General features: G+C 30.7%; 1 protein-coding gene across 1 annotated transcript in view; it reads right to left on the bottom strand.

The window, feature by feature from the left end:
- LOC126770562 (uncharacterized) overlaps window positions 1-7899 on the bottom strand; it is a 116743-nt gene extending 108844 nt beyond the window's left edge. Inside the window, exon 1 of the mRNA XM_050490018.1 lies at window positions 7743-7899. The gene's annotated coding sequence lies outside the window, so the exon portion shown is untranslated. The remainder of the gene's footprint in view (window positions 1-7742) is intronic.
- Between the last annotated feature and the right edge of the window lie 13423 nt (window positions 7900-21322).

Raw genomic sequence — 21322 nt, 5'->3', positions numbered from 1 at the left:
AAAGGCGCGGGCGTGACTCGTATGAAGCGCATCGATTAATTTGACGTCTCACTACCGCTTCTACATCGCTTTTGAGAAATTAATCGCCCTCCTAAAACAGGAGAACAAATTAAATAGAGAACGTTCATTTTAACAAATTTAATATATTAATTATCTTTCATGCCAGAATGTTAACAAATATAACGAGATTATATCAAAATTAATTATAATAATTATTAATACTACGAAACAAAAATATTTTCGTCAAAAATTTTACTTATTACATGAAATTAAATCAAATCTATTGATATAGTAATATTTTTAATAAGAAGGAGTCTAATACAATTGATATTAAAAGCAAGGATAGCTTATTTAAGATAGTCTAATCAAAGCTTATTTAAGTTGACTTATTCCACCAAATACATATTGTCGATACCCTTAGGGCTCATCATCATGCTCCTCCATGAGCCTTTCGCGTCAAAAACGACACCTTCTTCAGGTCATTGGTATATTACCGCTTCACTCGCATTCTTATTTTAAGTACAAAAAAGTAACATTAGGTTCACTTAAAATCGTTTATTTATTCTCACTAGATACAACATAAAACATAAAGATAGCTTGGACGACAGTAATTTGTATATTTAAAAAAAAATTACTTGTTTAAAATATTAACCATTGATGGATACTAAATTACTGTCAAAATCATGACTCATTTAACTAAATCATTTTTTAAATAAAATTATATTGCTATCTATAACAATAATATTACATAAGCGCGTTTTCTTTTAAAAAAATATATATTATTTTGTGTAAGTGAGAACAAATATTTTATCAATTTCGTTATATTAAAAACATGTTTTAATTATGTTTATTTCAGTATGTATTCAACATTTAATAATATATATATTGTGAAAAAGTTTATAGTTAGGACGATTGACAAAAAACCTAAAAAACCGAAAAATGTGTATGAACAGACCAATGGTATAATGTAAAAAGAATCACATATGTTATTAGCGCGCCAAATTTGAAGACTCGAAAGCGTTCCAATTAGGACGTTTTTTGACGTATTGCTATTTAGTCACTATCACCGTACGGCTACAATAAAAAAACAAAATGCCGTCGTGTGTGTACACGTACACACAAATAAAGTGTACCAATTTAGGACACTAAAGAAATAAAATTCAAGGCATATCATTTAAATAGCGAACTTCTATTATCTATTTAAAGACAGAATTTTTTTTTTAAGGCAAATAATAACAAAATTGCTGTTACAGACAAAACTTTTGTTGTGTGATGCTGATTCTTATAACTTCAGGTTATAAATATATTTGTCTTATTTATTTCATTTTTTCGATTAGGACAAAAGATTATGTTGTAATTAAAGAAAAATTTTCTGCCTTATTATTTTTGCTACTGCAAAGTAGCAGTAATTTTCCAAGTATGGACAGTTCCTACTTATTATCATTCGCTTGCGTCGTTTTCTTATTCTCAATCTATCTCTACTAGTGGTAAAAATTAGAGAAAAACATAGTATATGAATTTGGCTATTTCGAACATTTACTCTTATTTCCATTTTTTATTGATAGCGCTAAACTTCGTCCATAACAAATAAAGGAAAATCAGTTAACGAAAAGAGGAGAAAAAAAGTAGTGAACTGTCTTTACCTAATCATATATAGTTTATATCAATTACGCAGTCCAGACACCTTTTTTTCGGTATATCTCTCACCTCACCCACATAAGTCCCGAGAGATGAATATCAATTTATAAGAAGTAGCACTCTTCTTGTAATATGATATTCATCCCTAGACGTTGTATGTTGTATACCCCAACCGTTTCACATAAATTACGTTATTCTATAAAAGTAAACGTTTTATTATTATATATATTTTATTATTATATATATATATATATATATAGATATATTTTATTATTATATATATATATATATATATATATATAGATATCTTACACTTCTTCATTTTTTTTTCTTCTGAAATTTGGAAAATTGCTGAACATATATGGAATATAAACTTAAGTAAACTTTATCTACTTTAGTCGTACGTGCGCTATAATATATAATAGTAGCAAGAATGCTGCTAGTATTTCTCCGTTGAATCTCAATTCCGATTCTGTTACTCCGAGGACCAAAAAAGATATGCTAATGTTAAGAAGATATATCATATACATTGCAATTAGTGACGAATGTTTTTGCCGTTTGTTCGTTACAGTATTATCTCATGCCACTCGGACCTTTTGCTAATAATAATTCAGATTTTTTTATTTTTTAACTTTATCTAATCAATACGTTCAAAGCATGATTATTTTATATTTTTAGCTATCCACGGTCTAATACATATTGTGTAGTGCTACTGAAATATACAAACAATTCAACTAGTATATCTTCAATTTGTAACAGTGTGTGTGTGTGTCTGATTCAGGTACACAATAGAAAAGGGCAAAAAGTTTCTTTGTTCCGTCTCATTCGTTTACCTTTTGAGTTTTCGACGACCAGTATCCCATGATCATTAAGTGCGCTTGTTAGCTGTCTTTTTCTATACGACTTTTTTATCAACTTCACGAAAATCTCTTTCCAATTGTTACTGAAAATACCTGACCAAGTAATATCACGTATGTATTTTAAATCACATTGAGTTTTTATATATTACGTATAATTTTTTATCTTATCAATGGCGGCTTAGCGTGGGTTCAAGTAATGAATTCAACACAGCGACCACTCTAAACGCTTTCAAATTACCGGGAGCCCTAATGGCCGAACTTAATATTCACGAAGGGATCACAACCCCCAATGACTATGCCTTTACTCACATTTTATCTTTAACCACAAATTGTTTATTCCGATTAAGGCACACCCGGACAAATCAAGGCAGCCTTAATATATTTCGCGCTCCTAACTCTTGTTTAAATGAAAACTATTAAAAACATATTAAATATTTATAATTAATATAATAATAAAAATAATAATTAACACTTTTTTATAATGATATATAATTTGACACTCATTGACTATAGTGATAAAAAGTTAGACTTTAGCAAAACAAAAAATCTAATATTCGTTTTTGAATTGCATACGAAAACAATTATAATACGCCTTTTGGAGAAAATGATATTTTCTTTTTAATTAATTGCAGCAATTTAATAATGCTAAATATTTATTAAATAATAGTTAAAATGATAATTATGCCGAACTCCTTCTTTTGCATACATCCAACTAAAAATTTGATTGTTAGGTTTTTTTAGGTGACCTCCCTTTTGGACCTTTCTTTAAATCATTATAAGGATCAAACCATATTTTATTATATTATATTACATAAGTATGTATTAAACATTACTATGTGTATGAGAGGTTCCTCAAATTTCGGGGACTTTAATTATAACTCTCCTTAGGGAATCATATCTGGTTATTACATTTTCCCCCGATGATTTCTATTTAATGTTCATTCGTTACATAAATTATACGACGAATACAAAAGTTATTATGGATATAGTCAGAGTTAGAAAAATGAAGATTTCATGTATTTTTAAACAATAAAATATACTCTAAAACCTTATTGAAAATTCTATGCAACGTGGCGTGATATAATAAAATGTTTCGTTTGAAAATTGATCCGGAGTAAAGCCGAACAGGAAATATATTTCAAAGGCTCACAGTAAATAATTTAACAGGTTTCTAGTTCCAAATAGTTATGTATTATTATTCGGGTTCACAGTTTTTTATTTATTTTTTACCAATTCTGACCATGTTAATAATGCATTTGTGATTAATGTTTTAAAATATTTCTGTCATAATAAATCTTTAGTTTATCTCCGAATTAAATAAGCTGATAACAAATATTAATAAAAGACTTAAGCAATCAAACAAAGCTATAGTGATCCAGATGATGACTACGGGCTGCGCTACAATCCACGGCCGTCAAACGATATCCCATAGCTTTCCTTTTGTTATTCCACTATGTGAACCATTCTCTGCTCCAATCCGCATTTCGTATTATTTTCTTTTTACCGACTAACGAATCGGAGTTTTACGTTCATGTTTCCACGTCGATATTGATGGAGAATAGCGCAGAATGCAATGGCTTTGACTGCGTGCATCAACTGTACTTCTGTTCGCATTCAAATAAAAATAAAAATATTTTATGTATCAATATGAGTGTCGATTCTCAACTTATTAATTGGCATTCGGACTGCTCGCTTTACATTTTGGATTTGTTTACTGAATATATTTGTTTAATTAAAAAAACGTGGCCGTCACAGACCACAGGACGCCCGGCGGATATGTATGTATACATGAAACATAGTACCATCACAAATATGTGTGAAACATCGAACCATCAGTTTCGATGGTTATTCAAATAATTTACAATTGATGAAAACATAAATAAATATGGAGTAAAATATATAAATCAAAGTTTCGTTAGTAATAATTAAACAACGTAGAAAAGTATACGAGCCACGATCGACAGCGCACAAGAAGGCGATGACGGCATAACGGCATAAGAGAGCGTCATGCCGTTTTCCGTCACGGCATACGAGTCAGGCAGAATTAATTTTTCATATCAAAAACTTTTAAGCTAAATGAAAACTGAATTGTCGAATTCGAACACGATGATAATGCGATTACTGTTGGTTTCGTAAATGTTGAAATTCAATGAAAATTAATTGAATTTATGCTTAAAACAAAGCTTGTATTAGTTGTATAATATATTTTATATATAACTGTCAAATTTCATATAATCCATCAAAGATATTTAATTTTTAATAGTATAGACAACAGATTCTAATTAGACAAGATTATAATTTACATTATGTACATATATTATTCACAAGAAGAAAATCACACTTCAACTTAATTTCGTAGTATCAGGGTTTCAAAATAACATTTCGCTAAATATGCGGCCGAGTTTATCTTAAATTTCATCAGTGGAATTAAAATGTAAATGTTGATGGGCAGGCGCCCTCTCTAATTGCGTACAGCGTCCGCCCGTTGTCAAAGTTGTCCCATTTGGAGCCTAGGCTAGCTAGATATCATCACTTCTATTGTTTTACTATACCTTACTAATATAAAAGTATCTGTATATATTTAAATGACATATAATATGGTTGTATCTTTTAGAGTTTTTTGCCGTGACGGCAAAAGGCATGATGCTCTCCTATGCCGTCATACCTCTTGTCTGCCCCCGCTCTCTTCTCCCTTGTGTGTGCGTAGGGCTTATACTATATATTCCGTTGCTATTTATTATTATAATGTTACATATTTTAATTTATTTTAGTCCAAATTTACTTGTTGATATTCTCTAGTTATAAAAAAAATTCAATAACGCTCAGTTTTTACATCACATTATTTTTTTTACTTAAAAGAAGAAGAAAGGCTTAAAATAGAAACGTTCAAACATGATTTCTACAAAATCATCCAAATAAAGTACAAGAAATTGTATTTTATTTTTTAAAATTTGATGGTACAATAGTGAACGCATTTACTTATCAAACGAAATTGTAAATGCCCTTGTTTTATTCAGCGATATTTGTATCCGCTGCCATCCTCCCCTCGCAACTTTTATCGACAACTCTAAAAGGATATCGGATACGAAATTAAGATTTACCGATCCGACTGCCTTGGTTTAGTTTACGGCTGTGGATCTCAAACTTCGGGGTTCAATTATATATAGAAAAAAATAATTGTTTTTTTCTAGAAAAAACACTAACAGCAATATATATAAAAAGCGCACGTGTGCTTAATTTTTTTTATAATTTAATATTATAATTTTGTGTCTTCTTTTTCGAATGTCAAATCAATGATGACATGGAGAGAAAAAACAATGTTTAACCAAATACTATTTAAACGACGTTTATAAATAAAGCAAATCATCTTTGTAGCAAACAATAAAGTATGTTATGATGGTTTTGTAATATTTGCTTATATTTCAAAGACAAAGTCGAAATATACTTTATTCAAGTATGCGTTATTTTATAATTTTAACATTAACATAAGACGGGCCGGTTGGCGTGGTTGGTAGATGCTTGCCTTTCGAGCCGAGGGTTGTGGATTCGATTCCCATCCAGGACAGACATTTGTGTGTGTGAACATGTCTGTCTACCGAGATGAACCGGCAAGAAACTCAGTAATTACTCTTTTTAACAATCAAACAATTACATGTAATAATCATATACGCTGATATTCATATATCCCCTAGCTCTTCTTTTATGTAATCCTGTACAGTATATAATAAAACATATTTACAAAAAAAAACTATTTAAAAAAAGAATCAATTGATTTCACTTGTTCGTACCCGAGCAAAGTTGAAACGGGTCGTTAGTAGGAAATAATCTCAAATATAAAGTTTTAGTGTCAGCTAACATAAGTAGTTGCTCGTCTACTTAAGCGTCGTATTCAAGATAAATATTTGGCGAAAATTTTGTTCTTGCAATTAAGCACTTCCACGGGACGTATCGCAGTTCCGTTTAAATAAATTTGAACTATAAACAGATAAAATAAATTAAGATGTACACTGTGATTGCATTTTATTTTCATAAGTAATATTCATATATCTATGTATTTCGAATACATGAACAGTTACCGATAGCAGATCGCTAAATATTTACATTGGTAATGTGCAATTAGCGAAAATTCATTACTACTAACTACACAAACATTTGTTTCAATAAATTGCCAATAATCGAAAACCGAAACAGAAATCGTCTATATTTATATATGGTGTCAGTTTTTACTTTAATTTGCGTTTAATATGACTTTTTTATGTTAGTACGTGAGTTTTGTTTATTTCTTAGTCAGTACAAAGAAAATGTTCGGTCACTCAATGTTTCGGGTTCATACTGGCTTCAATTCTCACTTAAAACTCAAAAAAACAAACCTCGTTTTTTTAAATCCATGGCAGCTATTGAATTTCCCGGTATAAAAGTATTTCCCTGTGTTAATAATATATAAGCTATCACCACGTCGAGTCGTTCACTACGTGACGTCTGTTCAGATGAATAATAAAATATCTAAAAACAAAATACATTAAAGCTTTACAGTAACAGCCTGTGAATGTCCCACTGCTGGGCTAAGGCCTCCTCTCCCTTTTTTTGAGGAGAAGGTTTGGAGCTTATTCCACCACGCTGCTCCAGTGCGGGTTGGTGGAATTAAAGCTTTAATATGGTGTTAAATATAAATTAGAAAATACTAAAACTTCATTTCTGTTCATTTGTAATTAATAACAAATATTAGGTAATATTCATCTGAAGAGATCAATGGAAAAAATGTAAGCATCTATAACGCACTGTACATTATTGTTCTTGTTTTAAATATTGTATTAATACACAAATAAATGCAATAAAACACTATTTCATCTCATTAACATACCAAACAACATAAGACACCTTAGATTTAGATTTTTTAAAAATAGATCTTTAGAATAAATACTCTTAATAGAATCAGTTATTAAAGTTTATTTCAGTAAATTTCTATTAGACATAAAATAAGGTAGAACACAATTTTTTTAACTTTGCTATGAATATTAAAATTCTGCAAATAAAGTATTTTCTTTTTCAGCTTCACAATGTAATCACAAACATTCATCATGCCTGCGATATTACGTCACATTCTCTTTATTTCATTTTGAAATTAATTAAAAAAGAAATCAATATTTTCATACTCATAAAATTTATATAGAAACTCAAATAAATACATTTGAATGTAATTAAAATAAATGTATGTAAATAAATACAGTTGAATGATTTACTTACTTAGTTTAGTCATTCCAAATATCAGAAATACATAATAATCCATTAACCAAACATTTTTACAAACTCACTATTCAGAAGTATTTCGGCTTATAACATGTCACTTTTAATACAGATCAAAACAAATTCGCACCCTTGTTATTTGTTCATCGAAGTATAAAAACGAAATAGACTCGGGATCACATTCGACAACGTCCCCCAGCGCACGTGCAAACGCGCCACCGAGCGGGCCCGTACTGACAGATTTTCCGGCGAGCACATGATTTTCTAAAACAACCGTCAACCCTTGCCATAACTCGGTCGAGAGTGCAAAACCTTCACACAGTGACACGAGGGAGCAACATAATAGCAGTTCGTTAGCATAACTCGGCTCAGAAGCACTCGACCTTGCCTTAATGAAATATTTGTTTATTTAATCCAACCGTCAATTTTTTTACATAAGAAATATATTTTTATGAAACATATTTAATGACAGTTATACAAGTTGAAGATAAAAAAATACAGTAGCAGAAAAGCTAAAAATAAGAGCGATATAGCACAGTAAATAGAAATAGTAGATATCAAAATGGGCAAGCACTAATTGGGTGATTAAAAACTGGCACATGTTATTCCACAAAATATCTTGGACAAATGGATTGAGTCTAAATTTTTCATCGAAGCATGTTAAGTCAATGCTTATGTAAGCAAAAGCCCACCAGTGGGACTTTTACGCAATATCACGAAGTTTTTAATATGTATTTATGTAATTGAAGAAGAAATATTTATTTGTTATATATAAATTATCTTTAGATTTGTCGTTTTCACTAAAATACTTAGGGGTAAACAAGATCTTCGTATCTTTCCCCTCTCGAACAAAGTACAAATTGATTAAATCTAAATCCCGTTAGAATTAAAAAGAAAATTTCCCTGATTTAAAATTATTCTAAATACTAATATAATATCTCGAATTAATTTATATTAACAATAATATAAATAATAATAAAAATCTAAACGCTACCAACATTACCAAAACCATTCTCATAAAATAAATGTTATTAAAATATATACTTTATACGTACTGCGAAAAATAAACAAAACTTTGTAATATTAACGGAAGTCGAAACAGTTTCAATAACGATAAGTCGCGGCAATTTAATATTATCTCATATATATAAATAAGTACTATTATGAAATTTGGAATGGATTCCAATCATGATTAAATTGGAACTGTGGCTAAGTAAATTGTATACGTGCTTGGAGCCGTGCCGAATGGGTCGTCGAAGGATACCGCCATCCCTCGGCGCAGGAGATTTATAATAGTAAATCTTGATTCAGTGCTGCCAAAGCGCAAAATGTAAGACCTACTACCAAAACAAATTAATTCATGTTAAATAGCGCATCACAGAGCTTTTAGTTATAAAAGTCACAAGAAAAATGGCATCAAATGTTAATGAAACATTAGTTCTATGCAATCCGCAACATGACAGACTTTTGTTCTACATTGCTATTCTTCCGAACTCACTTGTAAACCGACTTACGTGATACGCAGTTTCAATGAGTTTATCCTTTAAATGCTTAAATAATTACAGTCAATGTCGCATATTATTTTCTGACCAGTTAAGTAGGCCACCTGATGGTAAGTAATAATTACCATTTCACAATCATTAATTTACACATTTGCGCTGTTAGAAGACCTTGGGAACAAAGATGTTTTGTCTCTTGTACCTACAGCAGTACTGGCCCACGCTAGTGAATTTAAATGCTAATTTAAACTGAAACACAACAACACTATGTATTTCTGTTTGACGGTCGAATATGTGATGAATAGGTGGTACCAACCCAGGTGGGCTTACACAAAGCCCTACCACTAAGTTATAACAAACTGAGTTTCGAGTTTGTTCTCACAGGATAGCTCTACTGTTCTCGCAGGTGCATTTTATTTGACTTGAAAATGATCGTTTGCTATGAATTCTTTGAATGAGCTTAAATAGTCCAGTGGCCAAGAGGATACGTGATATTAACCGAAGATTGCTGTTTCAAACTGATTAATTTGTTTTTGTAATTTATCTCATGTATCTAGATGAAAAAATATATAGTGGAACCTGTATGTGTCCAATGAAATTTTGTTACATATGTATCCACCAAACCGCATTGGAGTAGCGTAGTGGAATAAAACCTTCGTCTACGCGAGAGTGGCCTTAACCCAGCAGTAGGAAAGTTACTGGCTGCTGCTTCACCTTTTATATAACTATTTAGGTATGTCGGGAAAGCAATTAAGGTTAAATAAAACCGCGAATGACATAAAACAAAATTTATGAAAAATATCTGCCCAGTAAAAAAAAATATATTTTATATTTACCTCAAATTGCATAAAAGTTCAAAACTTTAAAGTTTGCCTAGCAAATTAAGAAATATCTTATTTTGCTAGGCAAAGGGCTAGAACTATTGAACCATAAAACTACAGTGCGGTTGGTGATAGAATAAGTATGGATACACATTTATTGTAAAATTTTACCTGACACATGCAGTATTATTCATGATTTTTTCTTGCACTGCCAAGCAATGCATCATGCAGGATAAAGGAAGATTTGTACACGAGACCTTTAATTAATATTCACGTGTTCTAACCACGGGGCCCACGTGCATCATTAGGTTTTACAAATAATAATATAGAAATATACCACCTTTACCTATAGCCGTTGGTTAGTTCTACTTTATTGCCAGTTCCGGTTTTTATTTAACGAGTTATGAAATGTTATTGTTTTATCTTACCTTGTAACGTTTAAATACAATTACAACAATACGTTGCTGTTAACAAATAGCAAGTATCAACTAATAACATTACAATTTGAACGAATATTTAATGAAATCTTGGTTAATATATTTGTGTTACTACTAGTTTTGCTAAGAGCCGAAATGGCCCATTGGAATAAATTGAATTCGTGATTATTAACCGACGATAGCAGGTTCAAAGCCAGACTGAATGAGTTTTCATAATCTTAATTTATGTTTATATTTATAATTCGTATTCGGTGTTGATGGATAATATAGTGAGGAAATCTGTATTTGTCGGTAAAAAAACTTCCTAATGTCTATCCATCAACCCGCATTGGAGAGTTGTGGTTTAAGCTTCAGATATTTTCAACAAGAGAAGAGGAGACCTAAGAACAGCAGCGGGACATTTACAAGATGTTACTTTGTACTCTACATTAAGTTTTTTACTTTTTTAATACAAACTTATTATTACATCAAACTGTTAACAGAAAATAATATGTTAAGCCTTGTTATGGTGATGTATGAAGTTACCAACTGAACAAATAGCACAAAATGCTCAACTTTGCCTTTAAGAAAAGTTCTCGCAAGAATTGTTTATGCGACTTCTAGTTCCATACCAAAGCAAGCGTCATGGAAGGAAGTATGCTTGTTAATTGGAAACTCTTGAACTATTTTATATAAATTATGTAAACATATCTTCGTACTTAAAAACTTTCTGACTATATATAATAGAACGTTTTATTTGTTTATTTTTTTTATTACAGCAGGCTTGATTGACTTTATTAACAGATATTGTTCGTCATCTTCGTTGCCGTTAAAACACACTTTATCTAATGTATAAGTAAGCTCTAAAAAGAGTTTTAACGTAATTTAACGTGATACTAAAACTGATTTGAAATGTGTTTTTTTTCAAGAATTAAAAATATCTTAATTTAAATCAAATCTGTTTACGCTACTAGTTATAACACAAATTCATTATTTACGATTAAATATTTAAAGCAAAAATATCAACAAATACTCACTCAACATATTTTATTATCATGTTTATTTTAATCTAAAATAAAACTTTTTTCACAGTTTAATTTCGGCAAATATTATAACCGTCGTTACTCTATAAAACATTTAAAATCTTGATATTTGTGTACCTTTGGTACTAAGCTGACAGCAATTATGAAAAAAAATGAGATGTTTTGTTTAAGTCGCAGTTTAAGGATCGAAAGTAGTTAGTAGATTGTCGCTAGATTGTATTGCCACCAAAGGAACCAAAAGGAAAATCGCTCAATCAGTTGATGGAACGTGTTTAAAATTCAGTTGCAAAATTTAACCCACACTTACTAACTGGTGAAGTTGTAAAAAAAGCCTATGAATTCGGGCTGTGTTTACGTTCTTCACTGCAGTAAATATTGTTAATGCATGTACTCGTAATTATATACACATTTATTTTATTTAATTGTTAGATAAATATAATACATTTAAATATGAGGAAAAGGTCTATATTTCTTTTTCGTAGTAAACTTTTAATATAAAAAGCTGCAAAGCGTAAGCCATTTAAAAAAATACATCGTTTATTTTCGTGAAATAGTAGTTATTTGATATACATTTAAATCTCTAATGTATTTGCTTTAATGAATTCTAAATATGAAAAATAAAAATGTTTTGTAAGAGGAAAACAAATTTCGTACCACTTCAGATTCTACATTTTATTCCTGAAGCGCAAAGCTTCGGCCAAGACGTTTTCGCTTTATTGCGAGACGTTCCATCAAGATTATTTTCTTTTCAAGATGTGCTCGACGCCATCGCCTCAATGGACGCTATCGATTCCAAGGACAAGACAGTTCAAGACAAGAGTCATTGAAATCGTTGGATATTTTACAATTATTTACCACAAAAAAATTAATTAAAAATAAAAATCTTTAAAAATATTTTGTTTTTTTTTAAAGTTATTTTTCAGATATTGGTAACAATAATAATTTGATAGATTGTGATCGGTTTGTAATCGACTAAGCACTTGAATATTCGTAAAAAATTCCTAATTTAATTAAAACTAGGAAAGATAAAACCATTAAATAATTAAGTAAAGTAGTAATCTTATTTAATAAAGAACAATAGATAATGTTAACATTCTGTGTATGAACCGTTAACAATGGAAACTTTACAAGTTTGAATGTATTGTGGAAGCGATTTTGTCAACAGGAAAATGGCGGACCCCGTTGTCGCTTTCGGATATTTATGACCACGAGTCGACAAATTTTCGCATCCTTTTATTTTCAGCGCCGGACTAACTGAGCGTAAAGGTACATAAATTCGAAGAATAAACAAACGGCGCCACGAAATGAACGCTGCGAAATTTACCTGAAAATTGAAAGTCTATAAAATACATTTTGATTAAAAACTTTGTTTTAACCTAAATTTTCAGATATTCATCAAAAAGGTGTTTTGTATTTTATTCAAGTTTATTAACCAATAGTAAAATATTGAATTTTCATTAATATTTCGTTATTAATCAACCATACCTATCTAATTTTGATCAATAAGCTACTTGAAAAAAATGTTATGATGACAAAATATTAAATGTAGTAAGTTATAGTAGTATTAGTATAAGTAAATATAATGTCATTTTATTTTCTTCAAAATGTCGGTAAAGATTTAGCTTAGTTTGCAATCCGGCCCCCGTGTTCACTGACGCAGAGGTGTGTCGTAGGTCTCGGAGCGCACCATTAGGCGACGAATTGCAAGCGACTTTGAGACCCGCTTTATATAAGTATATGCCCCTGCCCGTCATCAAGCAAAATGTTTTTATGTGTAAAATACGCTTTGACATTTTCTCCCTTTTAAAAGTTAAAATAAACTGGTATATATAACGCTAAAATATAACCACTTATATTTTAGCGTTATATATTTAACAAATAGTATTAAATATTTTTAACATATTACATTAGATAAATATATAGATTTATTGTTAGTGCTTTTAAATCAAGAATAACTTTAGCCGAAAAGGGTTAAGCATGCAATGTAAATGCGGTAAACGACATTCAAATTACTTTTGCATGACAGCGTCAATATGAAAACAATCCCACACTTGACTGGCCATTGATGACTTAGCCTGCGGTCCAATTCCCAGATTAGAACTATAACTTTATTGTATATAAGGAATTTAAATATTGTAGGTACATTGATTTAAAAACACAACAGTGTATGTCCCATTGTTGGACTAAATCCTCCTGTTCGTTTAAGGAGATGGTTAGCAACTAATTCTACCATACTATTCCAATGTGTACACATGAAGCATATTTTCATCCAACATATGTAGGTTTCCTTGAGGAGTTTTTCTTCACCGCTGAGCACATGAAAATTCAGCAGTGCTTACCCGGGTTTGAACTCACAATCTTCGCATAAGATTTTACACAGCGGTTAGAAGGCTTTCTAACCGCTGGGCCGTCTCGAACCTTATCACAATTAACACCTGTTGTGTTAACTGTGATAAGAATAAACAATAGATATGTTTAAAGCAGACTCTTAGAGTAAATTAAGTAATTTGATTTGTCGCTGCCGTTCTCGACTATGTGCTACAGTTAGTAGTACTCACCTTATTTAGATACCTACAAGGACCAATAACAGTACCCTCACAGATTTCAGCTGGCGGCTCACTTTCGTTACATTACTGACAGCTAATGACTTGTAACTAACGATCGACGTTATATAGCTGTGGCTTTTTAACTCATATGCTTTTATATAATGTCATACCTTAATCTATCCTAATATTATAAAATCTGTTTTTTTTTTGAAGACGAAGAAACTGGTTTTATTCGATTTGAACAAAAAAAATGCTAAATATGCATATGCCGAGCGGAGATGACCCAATTGTTGAAATACGTGAACGTTAACTAAAGGCTATGGGTTCTAGCCCGGGTAAGCACCACTTAATTTTCATGTGAAAACATCGTTCGAAAATCTGCATGTGTTAGATGAAAATCCACATGTGTATCCTGCACCTGCATTGCTCCTCAGAAGGAGAGGAGGCCTTAGAGCGACATGTAAATGTCGCTTTGTGCGGCTGTTACTTTACTATTTAACTTTAAATCGTTATTATTGAACAAGGTTATGTTAAATAGGTTATATAACTTGATACTGTAACACTAAGGAATGGAACTGTAGCAATAAAAGTCAACAAATCCGGCAAACTGTTCTGGTATTTAGTTAATGAAACCCACTTGGCTATGTACAGATCGCGTGTGGGAAATAGGCATGAATAATCTATATTTAATTCGATCATAACCCCGAAGCACGACTAATAGATAGTAATCTCAAATAATGACAAACAAAGATTTAGTTTCATACACATATTTTGTTTTTTTTTTCATATTTAATAAAACAAAAATATTATAATCATACCAGCTGAAAACCAGTGCTGTGCTTATGCAGTGTAAAACGTGTGAAAATGTGTGTGGGCGATACGTGAGCGATTTGATACTCTACCATTTAAATAGATTTTTTTTTGTTTATTTTTGTCTATCTCACTTTATGTATACACTAATCTCAATTATTATAATTTTACAAACTGTACTCTCTCTGAATAAAAGACTACATAACACGATATAAATTCGCATACATTCAAAAACATTCCATTAATATTTAAAGTTTGACATGTACCCGTTTGCCAAAACTAAAGTTCTAAGTACAAGATTAATACTTACTATCTAGTCTTCGTCGCGGACGTGCGAACACGAAAGTTAGAAAATCACACTAAAGGAAACAATAAAATTTACAGTTCAACGCTTTTTCGATAAAGATTTGTCCACATTCCCTTGTACCTGGAATAATATTCTTGAATATTCCTCATGATCACCAAACCTTCTCTATGAGAAGAGCCCTTTGCCCCAACTGAAAAATCTACGGCCTCAGAAATTAAAATTCAAAATAATTTATTCAATATAAAAACATTAACTTATTCATAATCAATAAAAGAACTAAAACAATTACTAGCTCGGAAAAGAAAAGAACTTGGCCTGAGAAGAACCCACGAAAAAAACTTTGGATATTGTTTTTTGCCTATTCTAGTTATTGTTTAGATTTTTGTATATGATATAGCGATAACTCCATTACCAAGGTGTGCTATCACCTATCAACTCACTAATTTTATTATTATCTTTTATGTTATTTATTTCGTATATAAATGGTATAAGTATTTATGATTGTATACATAAGACTCAGTGAGACTTGTCCTGAGTATTTAAAGTCCATTTAGATTAATTATTATCCTTCCATGACACAAGAATTCGTGGTATTCTGTTCCGGTATGAAGTCTGAATATAAAGGTTTTTTTTCTTATAAGCTTCTCAATCATAGCTATTAAGGCACTATGGTTGCGGTACTTGTGCCATGTTATGAAAAATATTTGATGCCTCATAGACATCTATAAATAATGCGTATTGTTTCTAGTAAATCGTGTACTCAACCTACATATTTCGTACTAGCTGTGCTTCGCATTTTTACGTATTTTAAATATGTATTCTAGGTGCATAGAAAACATTTATAAATCCTAAAACCAAACAAACCAACCAAACAACGCTTTTTATACTACCCTGGGGTCATTTTAATAAAATCGCGAAAATAGTTTGGTGGCAATAATTAACTTATATGCCGAAAATTGCGGTAAATATACGTACGGAAACAATGAATTGATAAACTTGGAATTTAATTAAATTAATATTAAAACTTTGCTCCATATAATCATCCATTTATTTATATTTATAATTGTTACCCGTTTTAAAATTTCTTCCGAACAAACAAACAATAAAAATAATTGTAAACTAATGAAGTTTTGCTAAATTGCAAATAAACCTTAATCATTTTCAAATGACAGACAGATACTATTAACTGTACAAAGACCTCCTCTCCTGTTGAGAAAAAGGAATGGAGCTTATTTAGCCATCATATGCGGCTCTACTGAAAGGTGGGTATATATATGTGGAAGGCAATTATGCTGACTATTACACTCACTCACACCTGCTGACTGCCTCGTTGGTCTAGTGGCTTGATGTAAGGCCGCAGACCCAAAGTTCCTGGGTTCAATACCCAGGTCGGGCCAATAAAAAGTTATTGTGTTTTTCTGTGAGAAAATTTTCATTAGCAGCCCGGAGTCTGGAAGTTGGAAGTGTGTACACACCCGTGCCTCGGAAAGCACGTAAAGCCGTTAGTCCTGTACCTAAATTCTTTCCGGTCGTGTCGGATTGCCGTTCCATCGGATTATGAGAGTTAGGGAATAGAGAGTGCACTTGTGTTTGCGCACACACTTGTGCACTATAATACTCCTGCGTAATTGGCTAATCTCTCTTGAGAATGGCCGCCATGGCCGAAATCGTTCGGGAGGACATTATTATATATATATGGCAGAATTTTACCCGACATGAACGATTATGATTCCTCTCGAGGTTTTTTTTCGTCGATGTGCTGGATGAATTATACACACTGTATAATTCATCCAGCACTGTAGTGTAGCCAATCCGAGTTTGAATCCAATATCTTCGGTCAAGACATAAAAGATATTATATTTTCAATATTGAAATACCTTTGTAATTTAATTTTACATTTATTTTTAAAAATTCAGCTTATCTAATCGCACCCTAAAAACGTAAACGATGAAAACTTACCGATGTCTATAAATCTGATAACAAACCAAATCCACAAAGCTGTTTAAGTTCGAACATTACCGCATGCAAGTATTAACTTAAATTTACCATTAACTCTTATTATTTAACGTGTTTGTTTTCTAATGATTTCTGGTATTATTAAAACGTTACCAAAATACTACAAATCCAAATAAGTATGAATCAAAACAAGGAAAATTGTAACAATAATAAACGTGATATATAAATTTACAATACATATTATAAAATAAAGTAGAACAACGTATAACTTTATTTAAGGATGTTCACGTTTATCGCAGGAACTGCAATTGGCATTTTTCTTAGACAGGCGTAAAAACATTTAAGTATATAATTTATAAATATTTTGTGCAATTTAAATCAAATCGTTAAAATCATGTGAAACTGAATTTTACCTCACAAAACCACACAGTTTAAAAAAAAAAGTGCGCGGACTATGTTTCTATGTAAATCTACTTTGTTAACCGTCAGAATCTAGAGCTGGTCACTACTATAAACATACATTACATTACATTGAATTATTTTTCGTTTGTCATTTAAAAGAACGAGCTTACGTTCGCATCACGTTTACAATGTATTTCTATTTATATTGCGCAGAGCACAATTTCCCTTGGTATTTGAATTCCCATTTTATGTTCCAAAAACCAAATTTCCTGCCACACTCCATTTGTTTGATGCAATACGATGGTTTAATACTTGATTGCACTCGCCCTACATAGATTTATAACGGTTGCTTAATACTAATATAACTGGAAAATATAAAAAAATACTGTTTTTTTGTGAGAAATAATAATGACAAGTGAAAAGTAAAATAAACATGGAAAAAAACGCAATAGTCTGAGACTGAGACTTTTAACTAAACAGACTATGAATGTGTACTTTCGAATTGACAACGAGTGGTTGAATGTTGTATATCACATTGAAAGGTGCAAAATCTTACACTTGACGTGATAGGTAAGCGAAAACAATGGTGAATCATTTTATCACGGTAACTAAAACTAGCTGTAGCCACTAAGCTTGTTTACATTTTGTTGTGACTGTATAAGATTATCCTTTGTAATGTTTGTAATATAATTACGAGGCAACTTTCACTTTTCACTATGAGCGAAAGAGTCCGCTTCTTTATAAATAAATGTTCAAGTTGGAGCTAGAAACGTTAACGCTTTAGCAATTAATAACTTAGAAATTTAATGCGCCTAAAATCGTAAGCCTTAAAAATTTAACTTGCCATAAACTAAAAAAAAGCAACCTAATGTACAAGAGAATCGTTATTTTATGACAATCCGATGTAATCGATCGCTCCTTAGAGACACTTAAAACATATAATTAGTTCACATGTTCCAATACGAACCAAAAATTAAGAAATCCGCCGTTAAATATATTTAACAATATTTAAACACAATCATAGACCACAGTCCAAAAGCCTTACATTCTTTTTTTCCTGGATGTTTATGCGAGTTGAGCGCAAAATATTCTGCCAATGTCACGTCTAAGATTTAGCAGTGTTTCAAATTTTGAAGTTTTTATAAATGGCATGAGTAGAAATAATGCCACACATCAGTTGATTGCAAATACAATACGATAATAATAAATTCAATATAAAGAAATATTAATCATCATACATCTTAATAAATTTATTTCAATATTTAATAAATTGAGTGTAAACTAATATCAGACAGAATTTCCTATTTACTAGACTTTGAACGTCGAAGAGAACATTATAGTATAAATCACGTAACTTCGTTTAAAATAAGTGCCTATCGACATAATATTAGTCTTTTCAAATGCCACAAGTCTTGTCATCAACGACGTGACAATATGGTAGTTGTAAATGAAGAGTTATAAAACGGTCGTAGCGAGCGTGTTATTGAATTGATCAGAGCTACAAAGAACCAATTACGAGGGATGGCACGGACTACAAGGTCAATTGACAGTCCACTCGCCCGAGTGACTCATCCAGGATTTGGCATGTAAAATAAAATTACGGAAGGGTCTTGTAATATAATTGCAGACTAAAAACTTTTTCGTCGCGGATTACATCAATTCTAAATAAAAAAAAGAAAATGGTACACGTTTTGTTCTGAGAATCTTGTGACAGTCATATTATACATTTTAATAAATATGTTTAAGAGAAGTCGAAGAATGTTTGCGGTTCATATTTGTTATTTAGATATTTTTATATTGTGAATATTAATAAGAGGTAAATATATTATTCGATCTGGGGCACGGCAGCAATAATTTATTTGCTTATAAACGTGAAAGTAGAGAAAGATAATTGAATCATCAGCACTTACAGCAAATAAATTTAGATAAAGTGTAGATTATGTTTTTATTATAATTATTTTCCTATTTTCCAAGTTATAATTTATTTATTATTCTTCAATACTTTTATAAAAAGTAGTAGGCTGTTAAGGCCGGCAGGTAAACGTAATGGTCATGCGCCAGCGAATTCTAATAAATAATTAGTTATTAAAAATGTTTTTTTTTTTTTATATTGCGTTGTTTTTTCAGAAAACATAAAACCTTATCTAAATACAAATTTAGAGACACATCATTACACGACGCATGTATTGCTTATTTAATATCATAAGATTAATTGAGCCTGTATGGCACGATCATGTCAAATTAATATTTATTTTCAGTAAAAGTCATACGTATAGAAAGGTTATTTATAATAACCGAAACGTTGTTCTGACACAATGGTTTCATTTGATGAGCATCATCGATTATAAGCACGCTCCATTGTCCATTGTGCCGCAAAGAATTCATTCAATTCCGCAAAGTTCGCTAAGGATGTCGATACATCAAGCTATTGTTTACAGCGCTACGCGGTCTAGAACATTATTATTGCATTTTTAGAAATACACGGCAGAAGCAATTTATTAGTTTTCAGCACATACATATATCTATCATGTTAAAAAAATATGTAACATTTTGTTTACATTCTAAGTGAATTTTGTTCAATTCTGTAAAATTAGTCAACTGTAAGTATATACAAGATTTAGTTATTTTTTTCCTTGCTTAAATGTGGAGGTATAAAACAATTAAAAAGATAAAACTAAAATATAGTATAACTAAACATACGTATACAAAATATACGCCGTTAGTCAATTGTATTCTTTCTGAACTCTTAGAGTAACTAAGCGCCAGTTCTTGGGTTAAATAAAATTATATTTTGTACTTTAACTGCAAATACAAAAGCTAAAATTTGTACCTATATATTATATTTAGACTTTTGTCTATGTGGTACAAGTTTATGAGTGTTCAATTTGGGTGTTAAAACTTCGCAATCTTAATTCCAATTTACCATTTTTAACATATAAGTTTTAATTAATCAGATTACTGAAATAATTACGTTACAATAGCTTACGTTTTTAGGGTTAAACTTGATTCAGGACCGCGTCGCGTGTCCTTCTTTCATTTTCTATTTTAATATTAAAATTATTCTAACTATTAAAAACGTCTATTCCAGAACCAGCCAATTTGCATGCACATTATATTATGTGTATATTTTTAAAGCTGCATATTAACACGTATACATTTTATTACTTTGTTATTGAAGTTAATGTAATGTTTATTTATTTTCAAACCTACAGCATTTCCAATTATAGAATTAATCACGTAGCTCGGTGCATTATTGAAATGTATGATCACGTGGTCGCTTATATGCACATACAAACGTTTACATTTGTTATTATCTTAATATCGAGTAATTAATTTCAGTGACTTATGAGTGAAAGAAACTGTTTTTATATTTTATATGAGACTCTTAATTCATTATAACGATGAAGGTATTGAAACAAATAATAATATGCTTTTATACGTATTTTAATACGCTATCTTTCTATCACCTTATTTATGAAGAATAAATATTAAATGAGAAATGCAGTGTCTATCTTTTTAATGAAAATAATGTTTATATAATTAAATGTATTATGAACAATATAGAGCAAATATTTTGAATTTAAAAATAGGTATATATCGCGGTCATTAAAATTCTATAGAATCATGAAGTATCCCAATCTCACACACAACACAAATATTTAGTTTGTATTACAAAACTAACGTAATTATTAAAATGACATAATTAACACTAGATTGTCACAAAAAAATCCAAAGAATAATGTAACTACTTAGCTTCTCAACCTAACTCTGAAATCAATT

The sequence above is a fragment of the Nymphalis io genome, chromosome 9 (assembly GCF_905147045.1).
Source record: "Nymphalis io chromosome 9, ilAglIoxx1.1, whole genome shotgun sequence".
NCBI classification, from domain to species: Eukaryota; Metazoa; Arthropoda; class Insecta; order Lepidoptera; family Nymphalidae; genus Nymphalis; species Nymphalis io.
The sequence above is the reverse complement of the archived record's forward strand: the minus strand, read 5'-3'. Positions and strand labels throughout refer to the sequence as shown.